The 19,802-nt window shown below is 38.0% G+C and overlaps 1 pseudogene; it reads left to right on the top strand.

Moving 5' to 3' along the window:
- Window positions 1–18,928, top strand: part of LOC102286448 (mRNA export factor-like) — a 114,709-nt pseudogene extending 95,781 nt beyond the window's left edge.
- The last annotated feature ends 874 nt before the right edge of the window (window positions 18,929–19,802 follow it).

Raw genomic sequence — 19,802 nt, 5'->3', positions numbered from 1 at the left:
CCTATGTTGGTTGCATATATATTTATAATTGTTATATCTTCTTCTTGGAGTGATCCTTTGATCATTATGTAGTGTCCTTTTTTGTCTCTTTTCACATTCCTTATTATAAAGTCTATTTTATCTGATATGAGTATTGCTACTCCTGTTTTTTTTTTTTTTTTTGGTCTCCATTTACATGAAATATCTTTTTCTAGCCCTTCAATTTCAGTTTGTATGTGTCCCTTGTTTTGAGGTGGGTCTCTTGTAGACAGCATATTTAGGGGTCTTGTTTTTGTATCCATTCAGCCAGTCTTTGTCTTTTGGTTGGGGCATTCAACCCATTTACATTTAAGGTAATTATTGATGAGTATGATTCTGTTACTGTTTACTTTTTATTTTGGGGTTCTTAGTTTATACATCCTTTCTGTGTTTCCTGTCTAGAGAAGATCCTTTAGCATTTGTTGGAGAGCTGGTTTGCTGGTGCTGAATTCTCTCAGCTTTTGCTTGTCTGTAAAGCTTTTGATTTCTCCTTCATATTTGAATGAGATCCTTGCTGGGTACAGTAATCCGGGTTGTAGATTTTTCTCTTTCATCACTTTAAGTATGTCCTGCTGTTCCCTTCTGGCCTGAACAGTTTCTATTGAAAGATTAGCCCTTATCCTGATAGGAATCCCCTTGTGTGATATTTGTTGTTTTTCCTTGCTGCTTTTAATATTTGTTCTTTGTGTTTGATCTTTGTTCATTTGATTAATATGTGTCTTGGGGTGTTTCTCCTTGGATTTATCCTGTTTGGGACTCTCTGGGTTTCTTGGACTTGTGTGACTATTTCTTTCCCCATTTTAGGGAAGTTTTCAACTATTATCTCCTAAAGTATTTCTTCATGGTCTTTCTTTTTGTCTTCTTCTGGGACTCGTATGATTCGAATGTTGGGGCATTTCACATTGTCCCAGAGGTCTCTGAGGTTGTCCTCATTTCTTTTAATTCTTTTTTCTTTTTTCCTCTCTGCTTCATTATTTCTACCATTCTATCTTCTACCTCACTTATCCTATCTTCTGACTCTGTTATTCTACTATTGGTTCCCTCCAGAGTATTTTTGATCTCATTTATTGCATTATTCATTATTGACTGACTCTTTATTATTTCTTCTAAGTCCTTGTTAAACATTTCTTGCATCTTCACAATCCTTGTCTCCAGGCTATTTATCTGTAACTCCATTTTGTTTTCAAGATTTTGGATCATTTTTTTCTATTGTTATTCTGAATTCTTTTTCAGGTAGATACCCTATCTCCTCCTCTTTTGTTTGGCTTGGTGGGCATTTATCATGTTCCTTTACCTGCTGAATATTTCTCTGCCTTTTCCTCTTGTTTAGATTGCTGTGTTTGCAGTGGCCTTTCTGTGTTCTGGCAATTTGTGATTCCTCTTTATTGTGGAGGTTCCTCCCTGTGGGTGCTTGAGTGAGTAGCTTGTCAAGGTTTCCTTGTTAGGGAAGCTTGCATCGGTGTTCTGGTGGGTGGAGCTGGATTTCTTCTCTCTGGAGTGCAGTGATGTGTCCAGTAGTGAGTTTTGAGATGTCTATGGGTTTGGTGTGACTTTGGGCAGCCTGTATATTGAAGTTCAGGGCTAAGTTTCTGTGTTGTTGGAGAATTTGTGTGGTATGTCTTGCTCTGGAACTTGTTGGCTCTGGGTGGTGCTTGGTTTCACTGTAAGTATGGAGGCTTTTGGATGAGCTCTTATCGATTAATGTTCCCTGGAATCAGGAGTTCTCTGGTATTCTCAGGTTTGGGGCTTACGCCTCCTGCCTCTGGTTTTCAGTCTTATTCTTACAGTTGCCTCAAGACTTTTCCATCCATACAGCACCGATGAGAAACTTCTAGGTAAATGGTGAAAAGATGCTCCACAGTGAGGGACACCCAGAGAAGTTCACAGTTACATGGAGAAGAGAAGAGGGAGGAGGGAGATAGAGGTGACCAGGATGAGAAAAGGGGGAATCAAAAGGGGAGAGAGCAATCTAGCCAGTAATTCTTCCCTATGTGCTCTCCACAGTCTGGAATCCTCAGAGAGGTTCACGGAATTACATAGAGAAGAGAAGAGGGAGGAAGGAGATAGAGGTGAACAGGAGGAGAAAAGGGGGAATCAAAAGGAGAGAGAGAGAGATCTGGGGAGTACTCTCTTCCCTAAGTGTTCTCCACAGCCTGGAACACAGAGATTCCCAGAGTTTTGTAGAGAAGAGAAGGGGGACGGAGGAGATAGAGGTGTCCTGGGGGATAAAAAGGAGAGTCAAAAGGGGGAGAGAGTAATCAAGCCAGTAATCACACTCCTAAGTAAAAATGCGTACTTAAGATTGGATTCTTAAGTGTACAAAATTGATAACAAATACCAAAAAGCAATAATTAAAAATCTAGAGTAGACATTAGATTCTCAAAAATACAATATTTAAAGAAATCAAACAAAATCACAAAAAGTATAAGAAATATATATGAAGTTTGCTTTAAAAATAGGGTCTTATTTTTTTGGTGAAGTAATGGGTTATTAGAATGAAAATTAAAGGATTAATAGAGGACTTTAAAAAAAGAAAAAAAATTTAAATTAAAAAAATGATAATAGTAAAAATATATCTAGGAATTTCTCTGGAGCTATGTGGGAAGTGTGGGGTCAGTTCAGTTTCAGATAATTCCTTGTTGCAGATTATACTTCTCAAGATCTATAGGCCCTTTCCAATGTAGTTGGTGTTAACTACAGGGATTTTAATCTGTTGCACCTGTCACTTACAAAGCGGTTCCCTCTGTTTATTTGGCTTCTTCTGTTTGCAGGTCTCTTCAGTGTCTAATTTCTGCTCTGACACAAGGGTGCAAAGATGGTCTCTGGTTTAGGCTCACTTGTTCAGTTGTGCTGTAGGGAGGGAGGAACACTGCAAACAAATATCACTGGCATGTGTGGGGGAGTGCTCGCAGTGTTTTAGCCACACTGGGTTTGCTCCCGCTTATGGCATGTGTGCTTTCCCAGTCTACACTGCTCAGGCTCCAGGTTGCCCTACAGGGAGCGGGCCCTGGGTTGCGTGCACTTGCCAGGTCTAAGCCACTCAGGTTCAGCTTCTCGGGTCCTACACAAAGGTGCAGACTCTGTTGGGCCTGCATTTTGTGCCCTTCCCAGGTCCGAGCAGCTCAGGCGACCAGTTGCTTGGCAAGCGCACTCTCCTCAGGTGGCAAGTGCGTCTTATCACCTCCCCAGTCCTGGCCACTTGGATTACTAGGTGGTAGCGGGTGCACTCATCTACAGTGTACCCTGTGTCTCTTCTGGGGACCTGATCTCTAGCTGCGACCCTCTCAGCAGATGTCAACCATCCAGAATCCCAGGAAGTCTTGATTAGAAACTGGAAGACTGCTCACAGTTTGGTAGAGGATGCCATCTCTGGGATGCCGTTTGCCTCTTTCAGGCTCTGTCTGGCGCCCACCTACCCCCTGCCTCCAGTGTGGGATAGGCCCATCCACAGCCTGCTAGCTCTCCTCTAGTCCTTTGTTCTGTGAGCGGGCCTGGCAGTGCCTTAGGTTAGGGCTTTTCACGGGATAGTTATCTCTCTCTCTCTCTCTTTTTTTTTTTTCTCTCTCTCTCTGGCTATCCCGCAGTTTAGATTGCTATCTCATGTTAGCTCCCTCAGATTTCCCTCAGGACATTCAGGCCTGGTCCTTACCCTAAGCAATGTAGCCTGCTCCTCCCTGTTCAGCCCCTGCTTGCTGGTGGTGGATGTGAGGGTCTGGGGTACTTCTCCGCTGGGAGTTGCCCTTAGGCACGTGATCTGTGGGTTTTATTTATTTTTCCTCCTGTTTATGTTACCCTCTGAGATTCCAAAACTCCCCACAGACCCACTGGTGAGAGGGTTTCCTGATGTTTGTAAACTTCTTCTCTTTTAAGACTCCCTGCCCATGTCGGTTCTCCATCCCTAACTCTTTTGTCTCTCTTTTTATCTTTTACATTTTGTTCTACCTCCTTTTGAAGACAATGGGCTGCTTTTCTGGGTACCTGATGTCCTCTGCTAGCGTTTAGTTGTTTTGTGGAATTTGCTCAGCATTCAAATATTCTTTCGATTAATATGTGGGGGAGAAAGTAATCTCCCCGTCCTATTCCTCTGCCATCTTAGGACTGCCCCCAAGACTTTTTGTATACTCTTCCCTTTTCTCACCCTCCACGCTACAGTTTCCTTACCTTTTGAATATTTATTACCTAAATACTAGTGAAGTTCAAAAATTTAAAAAGATTTAAGGAAGGTTTAGACAAGAGCTTGGCAAGCAATTTTTCAGGAAAGTGTTTCAAGTGAGCCTGGTATATTGATTCTCTGAGCTTTTAGGTGACTAAATATGGTCTGAGATAATCAAAGCCCCTAAGATGGTGACACTGGCTATGTGCATCATTTACATGTATCATGATGAAGGTAAATGTAGGCAGCATTGGTTTTAGTTAGATATGTTCACAGAGGCCTTATTCATTCACTCATTTTAATTCAAAAGCAGGATCTGAAGTAAGCATTCAAATCTTACTTCAATATGTAGGAGAGGAACTAGAACACTTGAAGCAGGATGGTAAATTTTGAGGTCATTACTAAGTTTTTGTAATTTATTGTTTAGTATCATTTTTGGGGGACAACCTACCAGACTGGTGGGGTAACACAGAGTATTGGATTAAAAGTAAGGTCTGGAGTAAGACAGAGCTGGGATGAATTCCTACTTTGCCCATTTACAAACAGAATAGAGCAGTAGTTAATGCTGTATGTAGTCTTTGGAGTTAAATTGGCCTGGTATTTGAATCTGAGCTCTGGTAATCACCAACTCTGTGACCTGGGGCAAGTTATTCAATTTCTATCTCATTTACTGATCTCTAAAATGGTGGTAACACATTGACTGGGCCTGAATGGTGGTCTAATAGTGGTAACACACCTCGTAGAATCAGTTTGAGATTAAAGGAGTTAATATATAGTAAGCATTAAAAGGGCTTCCACGGTGGCTCAGTGGTAAAGAATCTGCCTGCAATGCAGGAAACTTTGGTTCTACCCCTAGGTTGGGAAGATCCCCTGGAGAAGGAAATGGCAACCCACTCCAGTATTCTTGCGTGGAAAATTCCATATACAGAGGAGCCTGGCGGGCTATAGTTCACGGGGTTGCAAAGAGTTGTGCATGACTGAGCGACATAATTTCCTTAGATTTGTTGAGTTTTATAAGCTTACTCCCAGAACACATTTGTCTCTCTAGCTGTTATGTCCTAAGAAAGAGTCATTAGTCAGAAAGACTAATGAAATTCTGGTATAACTGGAAGACAGTTGAAAACAACAGAGCATATGTGTCCACTTGTGCTGAGCCATGGTACATCAGTGCCCGGGTTATGGTAAGAAATTCTGATTGATCTAATTGAATAAAGAAGAATTGGAAAGATCAGATAAGGGGCAACTAAAGGAAAGGATTAAGAGTTATGTAAACAGAAAAACAAAGTAACAGCAATAAGTCTAGGCAAGAACAGATCAATATGAACTATAAAAGAGTGATGAAATCAGAAATATACCTTTCTACCAAGAGGTCTCATAAGCACACAAAAGTAAATATATCTCAGTTTTACTTAGCCATCTTTATCTTCAAAGTTGTGTTTTCTTTGTATTGTTTAACTCACTTAGGAGTGCCTGTATCCACCGAATTCAGTTCAGTTCAGTCGCTCAGTCATGTCCAACTCTTTGCGACCCCATGAATCGCAGCATGCCAGGCCTCCCTGTCCATCACCAACTCCCGGAGTTCACTCAAACTCACGTCCATCGAGTCAGTGATGCCATCCAGCCATCTGATCCTCTGCTGTCCCCTTCTCCTCCTGCCCCCAATCCCTCCCAGCATCAGAGTCTTTTCCAATGAGTCAATTCTTCCCATGAGGTGGCCAAAGTACTGGAGTTTCAGCTTTAGCATCATTCCTTCCAAAGAAATCCCAGGGCTGATCCCCTTCAGAATGGACTGGTTGGATCTCCTTACAGTCCAAGGAACTCTCAAGAGTCTTCTCCAACACCACAGTTCAAAAGCATCAATTCTTCGGTGCTCAGCCTTCTTCACAGTCCAACTCTCACATCCATACATGACCACTGGAAAAACCATAGCCTTGACTAGACAGAGCTTTGTTGGCAAAGTAATGTCTCTGCTTTTGAATATGCCATCTAGGTTGGTCATAACTTTCCTTCCAAGGAGTAAGTGTCTTTTAATTTCATGGCTGCAGTTGCCATCTGCAGTGATTTTGGAACCCCCCAAAATAAAGTCTGACACTGTTTTCACTGTTTCCCCATCTATTTCCGATGAAGTGATGGGACCAGATGCCATGATCTTCGTTTTCTGAATGTTGAACTTCAAGCCAATTTTTTCACTCTCCACTTTCACTTTCATCAAGAGGCTTTTTAGTTCCTCTTCACTTTCTGCCATAAGATTGGTGTCATCTGCATATCTGAGGTTACTGATATTTCTCCCAGCAATCTTGATTCCAGCTTGTGCTTCTTCCAGCCCAGCATTTCTCATGATGTACTCTGCATATAAGTTAAATAAACAGGGTGACAATATACAGCCTTGATGTACTCCTTTTCCTATTTGGAACCAGTCTGTTGTTCCATGTCCAGTTCTAACTGTTGCTTCCTGACCCGCATACAGATTTCTCAAGAGGCAGGTCAGGTGGTCTGGTATTCCCATCTCTTTCAGAATTTTCCACAGTTTATTGTGATCCACACAGTCAAAGGCTTTGGCATAGTCAATAAAGCAGAAATAGATGTTTTTCTGGAACTCTCTTGCTTTTTTGATGATCCAGCCAAGCGTCTAGTAAAAATCCTTGGGAGTTAATCATAAGACTCATCATTTTCTTTCATTTTCAACATCCAACCTATTGTCAAGTCTTGTCATTTTTACTTCCGTGTCATGTCTTGAATGAAAACTTTTTTGAAGTTCTCAGTGCCAATACTTTAATTCAGGATTTCATTATTGTCTGTATTTTTACATTAGTATTCTACAGGTGTCTCACTTCTCTATTAATTCTGTATCTTCAACTCCTAGTATAGTACTTGGAGTATAAGAGATAACCAATGAAGATTTCCCTTTCATTTTTTAGAAAGTTTTTCATTTAAAATGAATAAAGAAGCATAATTGATTTGTTCAACAACATTAAGTACATTTAATAAATTAAAAACAAAGTTCATTTTATACATAGTGGTTTGTAGATCTTAATCCTCTATCTTTATTTTGCTCCTTTTCCCTTTCCTCTCTCCACTGATATCCACTAGTCTGTTTTCTATATCTGTGAGCCTGTTTCTTCTTTTTTGTTGTTATATTTATTTATTTTTTAGATTCCTCATGCTGTGCATAAAACACATAAGCAACAAACATATATTGTACAGAATAGGGAAATAGAGCCATTATTTTGAAATAACATTAAATGGAGTATAATCTGTAAAAATATTGAATCACTACGGTGTAACCTGAAAATAGTATAATATTGTACAACAACTATATTTCAATAAAAAAGAAAGCCCAGTATTATGGATTGTATTTCTTTAACAGAAAACATGAAATGGAAATAAAAATATCTAAGTAGCACTTTACATTATTTTATGACGGATCCAAAATGACAATGATAGTACTTAGGACTTAGAACTAGAAAACCAAACCTTACTATTATAGATAAAAATATACTATTATGTGTTTTCTATTTTATTATAATTAATGGTATAATGAATATTGATAACATGATATCATGAACAATGATATGATATAATTATATTCTTATATGTGACTCCTTGTTTATATCTTTGAAAGTGTTCTCTAGAAATGCAGTTGCTGTGTCATTAGGATATACACTTCCTTATTTTTCAACATAATTGCTTCTCAACATGAGAGTCACCACTTTACACATTTGGTAGATTTGTACTTATTAGGTCCAGGATCTGCAAATACCAACAGTTTTATCTCTTCCTTTGTAATCATAATACTTTATTTCTTTGTTAAAATTTATTCAATAGTGTGGATTTCCAGCAGTATATCTAATAAGAGTGGTGAGAGCAGACACCTTCACTTTATTTCTGATCTTAAGGAGAAAGCTTTCAGGTTTTCTTACAGTTAAGTATAATGGTAGCTATAGTTTTGTTGTTGTTCTGTAGATGCTTGCTCTCTCCCTCTTTCCTCTGTATTGGTTTGGTTCCTCTGGAGATTCCTGACTAGTACACATGGTATTCCTTTTACTTCCAAAATACCTACATTATTATAGTTAAAGGGAACTTTCTTTTGAATAACATATAGATGAATCATGTGGGAAATTTTATTTTTTTATTATTTTTTAATTTAAATTTATTTATTTTAATTAGAGGCTAATTACTTTACAATATTGTATTGGTTTTGCCATACATCAACATGAATCTGCCACAGGTATACACGTGTTCCCCATCCTGAACCCTCCTCCCTCCTCCCTCCCCGTACCATCCCTCTGGGTCATCCTAGTGCACCAGCCCCAAGCATCCAGTATCGTGCATTGAACCTGGACTGGCAACTTGTTTCATATATGATATTATACATGTTTCAATGCCATTATCCCAAATCATCCCACCCTCTTCCTCTCCCAGAGTCCAAAAGACTGTTCTATACATCGGTGTCTCTTTTGCTGTCTCGTATACAGGGTTATTGTTACCATCTTTCTAAATTCCATATATATGCGTTAGTATACTGTATTGGTGTTTTTCTTTCTGGCTTACTTGACTCTGTATAATAGGCTCCAGTTTCATCCACCTCATTAGAACTGATTCAAATGTATTCTTTTTAATGGCTGAGTAATACTCCATTGTTTATATGTACCAAAGCTTTCTTATCCATTCATCTTGCTTCCATGTCCTGGCTATTATAAACAGTGCTGCGATGAAGATTGGGGTACACGTGTCTCTTTCAATTCTGGTTTCCTCGGTGTGTATGCCCAGCAGTGGGATTGCTGGGTCATAAGGTAGTTCTATTTACAGTTTTTTAAAGAATCTCCACACTGTTCTCCATAGTGGCTGTACTAGTTTGTATTCCCACCAACAGTGTAAGAGGGTTCCCTTTTCTCCACACCCTCTCCAGCATTTATTGCTTGTAGACTTTTGGATTGCAGCCATTCTGACTGGCATGAAATGGTACCTCATAGTGGTTCTGATTTGCATTTCTCTGATAATGAGTGATGTTGAGCATCTTTTCATGTGTTTGTTAGCCATCTGTATGTCTTCTTTGGAGAAATGTCTATTTAGTTCTTTGGCCCATTTTTTGATTGGGTCATTTATTTTTCTGGAATTGAGCTGTAGGAGTTGCTTGTATATTTTTGAGATTAGTTGTTTATCAGTTGCTTCATTTGCTATTATTTTATCCCATTCTGAAGGCTATCATTTCACCTTGCTTATAGTTTCCTTTTTTGTACAGAAGCTTTTAAGTTTAATTAGGTCCCATTTGTTTATTTTTGCTTTTATTTCCGATATTCTGGGAGGTGGGTCATAGAGGATCCTGCTGTGATGTATGTTGGAGAGTGTTTTGCCTATGTTCTCCTCTAGGACTTTTATAGTGTCTGGTCTTACATTTAGATCTTAAATCCATTTTGAGTTTATTTTTGTGTATGGTGTTAGAAAGCATTCTAGTTTCGTTCTTTTACAAGTGGTTGACCAGTTTTCCCAGCACCACTTGTTAAAGAGATTGTCTTTCTCCATTGTATATTCTTGCCTCCTTTGTCAAAAATAAGGTGTCCATAGGTGCGTGGTTTTATCTCTGGGCTTTCTATTTTGTTCCATTGATCTATATTTCTGTCTTTGTGCCATTACCATACTGTCTCGATGACTGTGGCTTTGTAGTAGAGCCTGAAGTCAGGCAGGTTGATTCCTCCAGTTCCATTCTTCTTTCTCAAGATTGCTTTGGCTATTCGAGGTTTTTTGTATTTCCATACAAATTGTGAAAGTATTTGTTCTAGCTCTGTGAAGAATTCCTTTGGTAGCTTGATAGGGATTGCATTGATTCTATAGATTGCTTTGGGTAGTATACTCACTTTCACTATATTGATTCTTTGGATCCAGGAACATGGTATATTTCTCCATCTATTAGTGTCCTCTTTGATTTCTTTCACCAGTGTTTTATAGTTTTCTATATATAGATCTTTAGTTTCTTTAGGTAGATATAGTCCTAAGTATGTTATTCTTTTTGTTGCAATGGTGAATGGAATTGTTTCCTTAATTTCTATTTCTATTTTCTCATTATTAGTGAATAGGAATGCAAGGGATTTCTGTGTGTTGATTTTATATCCTGCAACTTTACTATATTCATTGATTAGTTCTAGTAATTTTCTAGTGGAGTCTTTAGGGTTTTCTATGTAGAGGATCATGTCATCTGCAAACAATGAGAGTTTTACTTCTTCTTTTCCAATTTGGATTTCTTTTATTTCTTTTTCTGCTCTGATTGCTGTGGCCAAAACTTCCAAAACTATGTTGAATAGTAATGGTGAAAGTGGGCACCCTTGTCTTGTTCCTGGCTTTAGGGGAAATGCTTTCAATTTTTCACCATTGAGGATAATGTTTGCTGTGGGTTTGTCATATATAGCTTTTTTTATGTTGAGGTATGTTCCTTCTATTCCTGCTTTCTGCAGAGTTTTTATCATAAATGGATGTTGAATTTTGTAAAAGCTTTCTCTGCATCTATTGAGATAATCATATGGTTTTTATTTTTCAATTTGTTAATGTGGTATATTACATTGATTGATTTGCAGATATTGAAGAATCCTTGCATCCCTGGGATAAAGCCCACTTGGTCATGGTGTATGATCTTTTTAATGTGTTGTTGGATTCCGATTGCTAGAATTTTGTTAAGGGTTTTTGCATCTATCAATTCACCCCTTTAAAGCAGATAATTCAGTGGATTGTTTTGTTTTGTTTTGTTTTTACTTTACAATATTGTATTGGTTTTGCCATACATCAACACGAATCCGCCACGGGTGTACATGTGTTCCCCATCCTGAACCCCCCTCCCATCTCCCTCCCAGTACCATCCCTCTGGGTCATCCCGGTGCACCAGCCCCAAGCATTCTGTATCCTGCATCAAACCTAGACTGGTGATTCGTTTCTTATATGATATTATACATGTTTCAAAGCCATTCTCCCAAATCATCCCACCCTCTCCCTCTCCCACAGAGTCTAAAAGACTGTTCTATACATCTGTTTCTCTTATTTCTGAAATAGGTTAAAACTAAAAGGATGGATTAATTTAAACTGATTCTGGCAACTAGTATGGAGATTATGCTATAGCATATCATGTAATTACATCAGCTGATATTTGTATATTGAGCTTTCTTTATTAAATTGAATCTAAGTTTTATTTAGTTAGCAAAATTACCTACTGTTCAAGTTTATTTATTATCATAATTTACTTTTTACTTTATTTTTTTCTCCTCTAATTCTTAATGTTCCTTGTTATCTGCTTTCTTTATGTTTTCATTTTGTTTGTTATACTTGCTAAAGTTTTTCCACCTTTTTAGAGAAAAATTTGTATTTACCAATGTTGATATATTTTTCCATTTTATAATTTAAGGATTTTCTAATTATTTTCATAACTTCTTTCTCTTACTCCCCGATGAGTGATTTTATTGTTTTCTTAAGTTGAATGAATAGTTTTTTTCATCTTTTTAATTTTATATTGGATGTATTAAAAATTAAAATTTTACAATTGTGACCAGATTTAGGCCTAACTTACTGAGTTTAGAATTTTTGTTGTAATTGTACTCGTTTAAATTTTAGTATTGTGCTGTGCTTTGTGCTAGGTTACTCAGTCGTGTCTGACTCTTTGCGACCCCATGGATTGTAGCCGGCCAGGCTCCTCTGTCCACGGGTATTCTCCAGGCAAGAAAGCAGAGTGGGTTGCCATGCCCTCCTCCAGGGGATCTTCCCAACCTAGGGATTAAACATAGGTCTCCTGCATTGCAGGTGGATTCTACCATCTGAGCCACCAGAGAAGCCTCAGTCTCAAAAGAATACAGAAGCAAACATGACAGTTTGTAAAAATCTTGTAATTTCATATTTGCTTCAATTAGATGTTTTTAAAGATATAATACTTTAGTGATCAATTGAAGCCTCTAGTTTACCCTGCCTAAGATTAATCTCCCTCTATACATCCCTTTCAGAGAAGGCAATGGCACCCCACTCCAGTACTCTTTCCTGGGAAATCCCATGGACAGAGGAGCCCGGACGGAGGAGGCTACAGTTCATGGGGTCACGAAGAGTCAGACACGACTGAGCGACTTCACTTTCACTTTTCACTTTCATGCACTGGAGAAGGAAATGGCAACCCACTCCAGTATTTCCTGGAGAATCACAGGGACAGGGGAGCCTGGTGGGCTGCCGTCTATGGGGTCACACAGAGCCGGACACGACTGACGTGACCTAGCAGCAGCAACATACCTCCCTTTAGTGTGACTTGCATGCTCATCTTTCACATTCTTGTTACCATTCGTTTACTATATATTTATCCATGCACAATATGTAATTCTTCTATAGATAGGTATATAATTCTTTCATATCTCAGAGTTTGCTCAGATTTATATCCATTGGGTTGGTGATGCTATCTAACCGTCTCATGCTCTGCTGCCCCTTCTCCTTTTACCTTCTTCAATCTTACCCAGCATCACGCTCTTTTCCAATGAGTCAGCTCTTTGCATCAGGTGACTAAAGTATTGTAATCATTCGGTTTCAGTTGATTTCCTTTAGGATTGACTGGTTTGATCTCCATGCAGTTCAAGGGACTCTCAAGAGTCTGCTCCAGCACCACAATTCGAAAACATCAGTTATTTTGGTGTTCAGCCTTCTTTAAGGTCCAGCTCTCACATCTGCACATAACCACTGGAAAAAACCATAGCTTTGACTGTATAGATCTCTGTTGGTTAAGTGGTGTCTCTGCTTTTTATATACTGTCTATGTTTGTCATAGCTTTCCTTCCAAGGAACAAGTGTCTTTGAATTTCATGACTGCAGTCACGATCCACAGTGATTTTTAAGCCAAAGAAAATAAAGTCTATCATTGTTTCCACTTTTTCCCCTTCTATTTGCCATTCAGTAATAGGACCAGATGTCATGATCTTAGTTTTTTGAATGTTGAGCTTTAACCCAGCCTTTTCACTCTCCGCTTTCAAAAGTTTCTTTAGTTATTCTTCATTTTCTGCTATTAAAGTTGTATCATCTGCATATATGAGATTGTTGACATTTCTACCAGCAGTCTTGATTTCAGCTTGTGATGGTATATTTTCATTAGCACACTGTAGTTTATTGATCGATGTTCTTATTTCTCAAATGCACATTCTTATTTTACCCCATATACACTTGTATAAAAATTTCTCTAGGGTATATTTCTAGATGTGAAATTGAAGCTCCCTTAGATATCACCATGTTTAACGTCAAAGGATTTTTCCAGAATGTGGTGATAACAATTTATTCAGAAGAGTATGAGAGCTCCTCTCCCTATTTTCTCACATCCCTACCAACAAATGATATAGGGAGTTTATAAAAATATTTTGTCACTATAGAGATATGAAATGATATTTCATTATTTTTGTATTTTGCATTTCCTTTACTATCAATAATACTGGTTATATGCTATCTGTATGTTTATAGGGCATTGGGCCTTCCCAGGTGGTGCTAGTGGTAAAGAATCTGCCTGCCAGTTCAGGAGAGAACACGTGATGAGGGTTCAATCCCTGGGTTGGGAAGATCCCTTAGAGAAGGAAATGGCAACCCACTCTAGTATTCTTGCCTGGAAAATTCCATGGACAGAGGAGCCTGGTAGGTTACAGTCCATGGAGTCTCAAAGAGTCGGGCACAACTCTGCACACATGCACACAAGGAGTATTTAGCTTCCTCTTCTGTGATTTTCCTGTTCATATAATTTGTAGATGCCCACCTTCCCTCTACAGTAAACAACCTCCATTGTATTGGTTTTATAATGAAAAAAAAATTCATGTTGAACAATTCAAACAATATGAAAATATGTAAGGAAGAATATAAAAAGTTCACTAAATTTTAGTAGACACCTACTTGTGTTGAAAGAGCTTTGTTTCAAAGTGTAGTCCACAATTGGCCTTTAGGAACTGACTTCGTCTTACCTGCCTGTATGATGGCTATGCCTCTTTTTCCCATGCTCTGTCAAAGGTGAGACAGTTCAGGCATCCTATTTCTCTTTGGTGGGGCTTGTCACTCTTTGGAATTTTATTTATTTGGTTGCTTGACTTGTGAATTCAAGTCTTCTAGTGCACTCAGGAAAAGTTATGATTTTGAAGCTTATTTGACTTTTTTATTATTATTAAAGTGTAAATAGTGATCTTTCCAGCTTTCTGTTCTCTAAATAAAATCAGAAGTCCATACCCATTAGTAGTCACTCCTCATTTACACCTTATCCCAATTTCTCTGGCAACCACTAATCTGCATTCTATCTCTATGGTGGTGGTGGTTTAGTCACTAAGTCGTGCCCGACTCTTGCAATCCCGTGGACTGTAGCCCTCTAGACTCCTCTGTCCATGGGATTTCTCAGCAAGAACATTGGAGTGGGTTGCCATTTGGGGATCTTTCCAACTCAGGAATCGAACCTGTGATTCCTGCATTGCAGGCAGTTTCTTTTCAACTGAGCCACCAGGGAAGACCTCTATCTCTATGAATTCAATGCCTATTCTATACATTTCATCTTGCTGGAATCATATAATATGTGATTTTTTTTGGTCTGAATTTCTTCACTTAGCCTAATGTTTTCAGTGTTAATCCATGTTGTGCCATTTATCAGTACAGCATTCCTTTTTATATCAACTAATATTCCAGCATATGCATAGCCTACATTTTTTCATCCACTTATCAGTGAATGGACATTTGGGATTTTTAAAAATTGATTTATTTGGCTGTACCAGGACTTAGTTGTAGCATGTTGTGGCAAGCAAACTGTTAGTTGCAGCATGTGGAATCTAGTTCCCCAAAAAGGGATGGAATGCAGGCCCCCTGCATTGGAAGCACAGAGTCTTAGTCAATACACCACCAGGGATGTCCCCATTTGGGATTTTCAATCTTTGGCTTTTGTGAATAATTCTGCTAAGAACACTGGTTTAAAAGGTTTGTGTTTTTGTGTGTGTGAATACTTTTCCATTTCTCTTTTGGAAGAACTGTCAGAGTATTTTCCAAACTGGCTTCCCCATCTTCATTTTTAAAGGATATATTTTCAATGTGTAAAGAATCTGCCTGCAATGCAGAATATATAGGAGACACAGGTTCAATTCTTGGGTCAGGAAAATCCCCTGGAGAAGGACTTGGCAACCCACTCCAGTATTCTTGCCTGGGAAATCACATGGACAGAGGAGCCTGATGGGCTATATAGTCCATGAGGTCACAAGAGTTGGACACAACTGAGTGACTAAACATAGCACATATATCTAAGGTGACAGGCATTTTTTTTCTTTCTTATAGCATTTTAAAGGTGTTTACCTTTTGTCTTTGGCATTTATTGAATCTTATGCTACAATTCCTTTTTTTTTTTATTCAAGTTAATGCATATTTTTTGTATATATGGTCCATGAAAATGTTTATCTTGTTTTGATCATGAATTTATCTTTTTGTTTCCTCTCTTTATCAGAGCTTACAAATTTATTCTGTAAGGGCTGGATAGTGAATATTGTGGACTTTCTGGTCTAATGATCTCTGTCATAACTATTAAACTGTGATTAGCAGCAAAGCAGCCATGGTAAAAGTAAAAATGAATGAATGTGACTATGTTCCCATAAAACTCTATTTCTTAAAAAGAAGCGTGGTTGATTAGAATTTACCTGTAGTCCATTGTGTGCTCACTTTTGTTCTTTATAATGTCTGTCACTATTAAGCATGGAGGCCAAAAGTTTGATTTAAGTATAAACTCTGTGGACTGAGACTGCAATCACTAATTTTCAGTTTAGTTTGTGAGTGAAGTTTTGATTCTTATTTTTGCCTAAATAAAATTAAGGATAATTTTTTTCATGTGGGTTTAGTTTTTGTTGTTGTTTTTATCCCCTAGTTATTAATTTCATCTCATTGCACTAGAGATGTTATTGGAACCTGTATGATGAATACTTTGCAGAATTTATTGAGCTTTTTTTTGTGTGTGGCTTTATAAGAGATCATTTAAAAAACTTTTGGGCACAGTTATATAGTTTAATCTTAGTTTATTAGTTATAATAGTCCATAGATTATTCTTAAATCAATATTATTAATTGTGATATTTAGGTCTTTATTATTCTAAATTAAGTTTTGTCAATTCAAGTAATGAAAATTGAGAAAAAAAAAGAATTATTTTCTAGTTATTTTCTTTTTATGGATAACCATTATATCTACATTTCTTTATTTTTTTCTTTTATATTCTATATAATAGAATACTGTATGAGACTTCATATTTCCCTGAACTTGGAGAGTAAACTTTCAAAGCTGAGGACAAAAATGTGTCAAGTACTCACATTCTATGGTACAAAAGTCAGGATCAGGCACTCCTAATATAAACAGTTGTTTGTGCAGCGGGCGGATTTTTTTGAGTAGTGAGCCATCGGCCTGTTGATGTGTGCCAAAACTTTTCCCTGTCCTTTCCATAAGGAAAGGTGGAAGTGCCTCTCCCATCCATAGTTAACTAAAGCAAATTTTCCAAGAAACTGTGTGCCTATATGTGAAGTATATTGATATCTCATTCCGATTTACTTTGAATTCCCTGTGTTTGACATGGCAAAGAAATGGATTTCCTGGGATCAAGTGGACATTGATGAAATTAGTTGACCTTGAGCCATACATAGTTCAAAAGGGCTGACCACCAGAGAGATCACAGGACCACAGCAGCAAAGTCTATGAAATATAATGTGAGGGGTTAGATCTGGGGTTGAAAGTAGAAGAGAGCAAATCCAACTGTTAAAAAAATTGCATGTTAGGAAGGACCTTCTGTGGGACTCCCTACAAAATTGATAATGTGCCTTGCAAGAGACCTTGACACACACTCTCTTTTTCTGTCTTGTGAGTACCTAACAGAAAATGTTAATTGTTAGATAGTGTGTACACCTTGGCAGCCAATTGTGTGAAAGAACCCCTGCTATTTCTTCTGTTTCCTTTTTTCAGGTTTTATATCCCAGAAAAACTAGAACCAGAAGAGAGGGAAGGAGGGTTAAAAGAAAAGAAGCCCATACCTCTCTCTTCTACAGGTCCTTTGGTGTGATTTTCAAGTAAGACAGGGAGGGAAAGGAGGAAATGAGTTTATAGTTTTTAATTAGAATATATGCTGCTTAATAATCACTAAAGATGACCAACTGAGGAGACTACCAGAAATGTCATTAAATGGATTGAGAAGACAGGGTCAACAGGGCGTGACTGAAGGCAGTGACTGGAAAAACAAAACAGAACAAAACACTTGTTATCCATACCTCTCAAAGTTTGGTGGGTTCAATAAACCAGTTATTTATATTTTTCCTGATAATTATTTAGTAATTAAATAAAACATTTACTACACTAAGAATCTTATGCTTTATCAATATAAAATGAACTTTTGGTCCCACTTAATGCTTTATGTTTTGAATTTTACTTAATTTAATTAAATTTAAAACTTAATGTTTTGAATTTTACTGCAAGTGGTACTTTGCTACCCCTGTTTTCCTTTTGTTTTCATTTGTGTAACATTTTTTATTTAACTTTTTCAAAGGTTTTCTTTCACAAATTGTTTTTCAACTCAGTGTAACACACACACACACACACACACACACACGCACACACCCCTACCTATCTGTCTATTCAATCTCAATGTAGGAGTTAAACTCACATTTGTTTTAATAATTGATATTGATTTTCTTCTGCCCATTTATGCTTTCTTTAAAAAATCTTTGCTTTTCTAACTTTCAGTATAGAGACTTCATTTTTGTGTTTTCCAATGACTTAGAGGGTCATGTTTTATATCTCATAATATTATCCTTTATGTTGTTCAAAATCATTCTTTAACTTCTGAGTCAATAAATAAACTAGTTTAATGTGATGCCCCATATTTGAGATAGGATATTCAGAACACTTCTAATTCTGTTTCTTTCTTCAACCTCTTATCACTATAATGAACATTTCTATGTAAGTATTTGCTACTCCATTTACCTATCATATCTAAATCTATATACATACATGCATAAATGGCTGTCCATCTTCATTTTTGACAATATATTAGAATGAGCATCTTACCTATGGGCGTGGCTTGCCCCTGGCTGGTTAGGGAGATGCACCCTAGATCTAGCTTTTATTCATGGCTTCAAATTTTCAGAGCTTCCAGAGAAGTCTGCTAAGTTGCCACACCTTAGAACTCGTTGAACCAAGTCTGTTATTAAACTGGTATGATTATTTGGCTGCAATATTTGTTCTCTCTCTAGGAACTACAGATGTTATGCTGAGAGTTGATGCTCTGACTAACTTTACTCAACAGGCTTTACAAGATTCTCAAAAAGCTATTTCAGCTCTTAATGCTGAACAAATACAGATTAGAAAGGTGGTTTTACAAAGCAGATTGACCTTAGATATTCTAACAGCTGCACAAGGAAGAACTTGTGCCGTTATTCATACCCAGTGCTGTACATATATACCAGATCCAAGCACTAATATTACTCACTTTACAAAACACATGAACAAGATGACTCAGGCTGTGGATATTCCTGAAACCTCAATTTCCTCACTTTGGGAAATGTTAACTAGTTCTTCTTGGTGGAAAACTATCCTAATTGCATTAATTCTGATTGTTCTGTTTTTGCTGTTTGCTCCCTGCAACTATAACTCTGTAACTGGATTTGTTTCTAGCCTCATGAAGGCTTTTAAGTTACAAATAGTTGCTCAAACTCCTACAATTATGACAGCTTCCTCCAACTACTACCTGGGGCCCCTGGATCAGAGATCCTCAATATGAGGGTTAGGAGAATGTTCCCTCATCAGTTTAGGGGCAATGCCCCTCATCAGCTCAGAAGCAGTTATGGAAGAGAACAATGCCCCACTCCCTAGGCAGCATCAGTTCAGTTCATTTCAGTCACTTAGTCATGTCCGACTGTTTGAGATCCCATTGACTGCAGCACACCAGGCTTCCCTATCACCAACTCCCAGAGCTTGCCCAAACTCATGTCCATCGAGTCGGTAATGCCATCCAACCATCTAATCCTCTGTCGTCCCCATCTCATCCCACCTTCAATCTTTCCCAGAATCAGGGTCTTCTCTGGGGAGTCAGTTCTTTGCATCTGGTGGGCAAAGTATTGGAGTTTCAGCTTCAGCGTGAGTCCTTCCAATGACTATTCAGGACTGATTTCCTGGTTGGATCTCCTTGCAGTCCAAGGGACTCTCAAGAGTCTTCTCCAACACCACAGTACAAAAGCATCAATTCTTTGATGCTCAGCTTTCTTTACACTCCAACTCTCACATCCATACATGACTACTGGAAAAAACCATAGCTTTGATTAGATGGACCTTTGTTGGCAAAGTAATGTCTCTGTTTTTCACTATGCTAGCTATGTTGGTCATAGCTTTTCTTCCAAGGAGCAAGTGTCTTTTAATTTCATGGCTGCAGTCACCATCTGCAGTGATTTTGGGGCCCAAGAAAATAAAGTCTGTCACTGTTTCCATTATTTCCCCATCTGTTTGCCAACAAGTGATGGGACCGGATGCCATGATCTTAGTTTTTTGAATGTTGAGCTTTAAGCCAACTTTTTCACTCTCCTCTTTCACTTTCATCAAGAGCTTCTTTAGTTCCTCTTCACTTGCTGCCATAATGGTGGTGTCATCTGCATATCTGA

The sequence above is a fragment of the Bos mutus genome, chromosome X (assembly GCF_027580195.1).
Source record: "Bos mutus isolate GX-2022 chromosome X, NWIPB_WYAK_1.1, whole genome shotgun sequence".
Classification (NCBI taxonomy): domain Eukaryota; kingdom Metazoa; phylum Chordata; class Mammalia; order Artiodactyla; family Bovidae; genus Bos; species Bos mutus.
The sequence above is the reverse complement of the archived record's forward strand: the minus strand, read 5'-3'. Positions and strand labels throughout refer to the sequence as shown.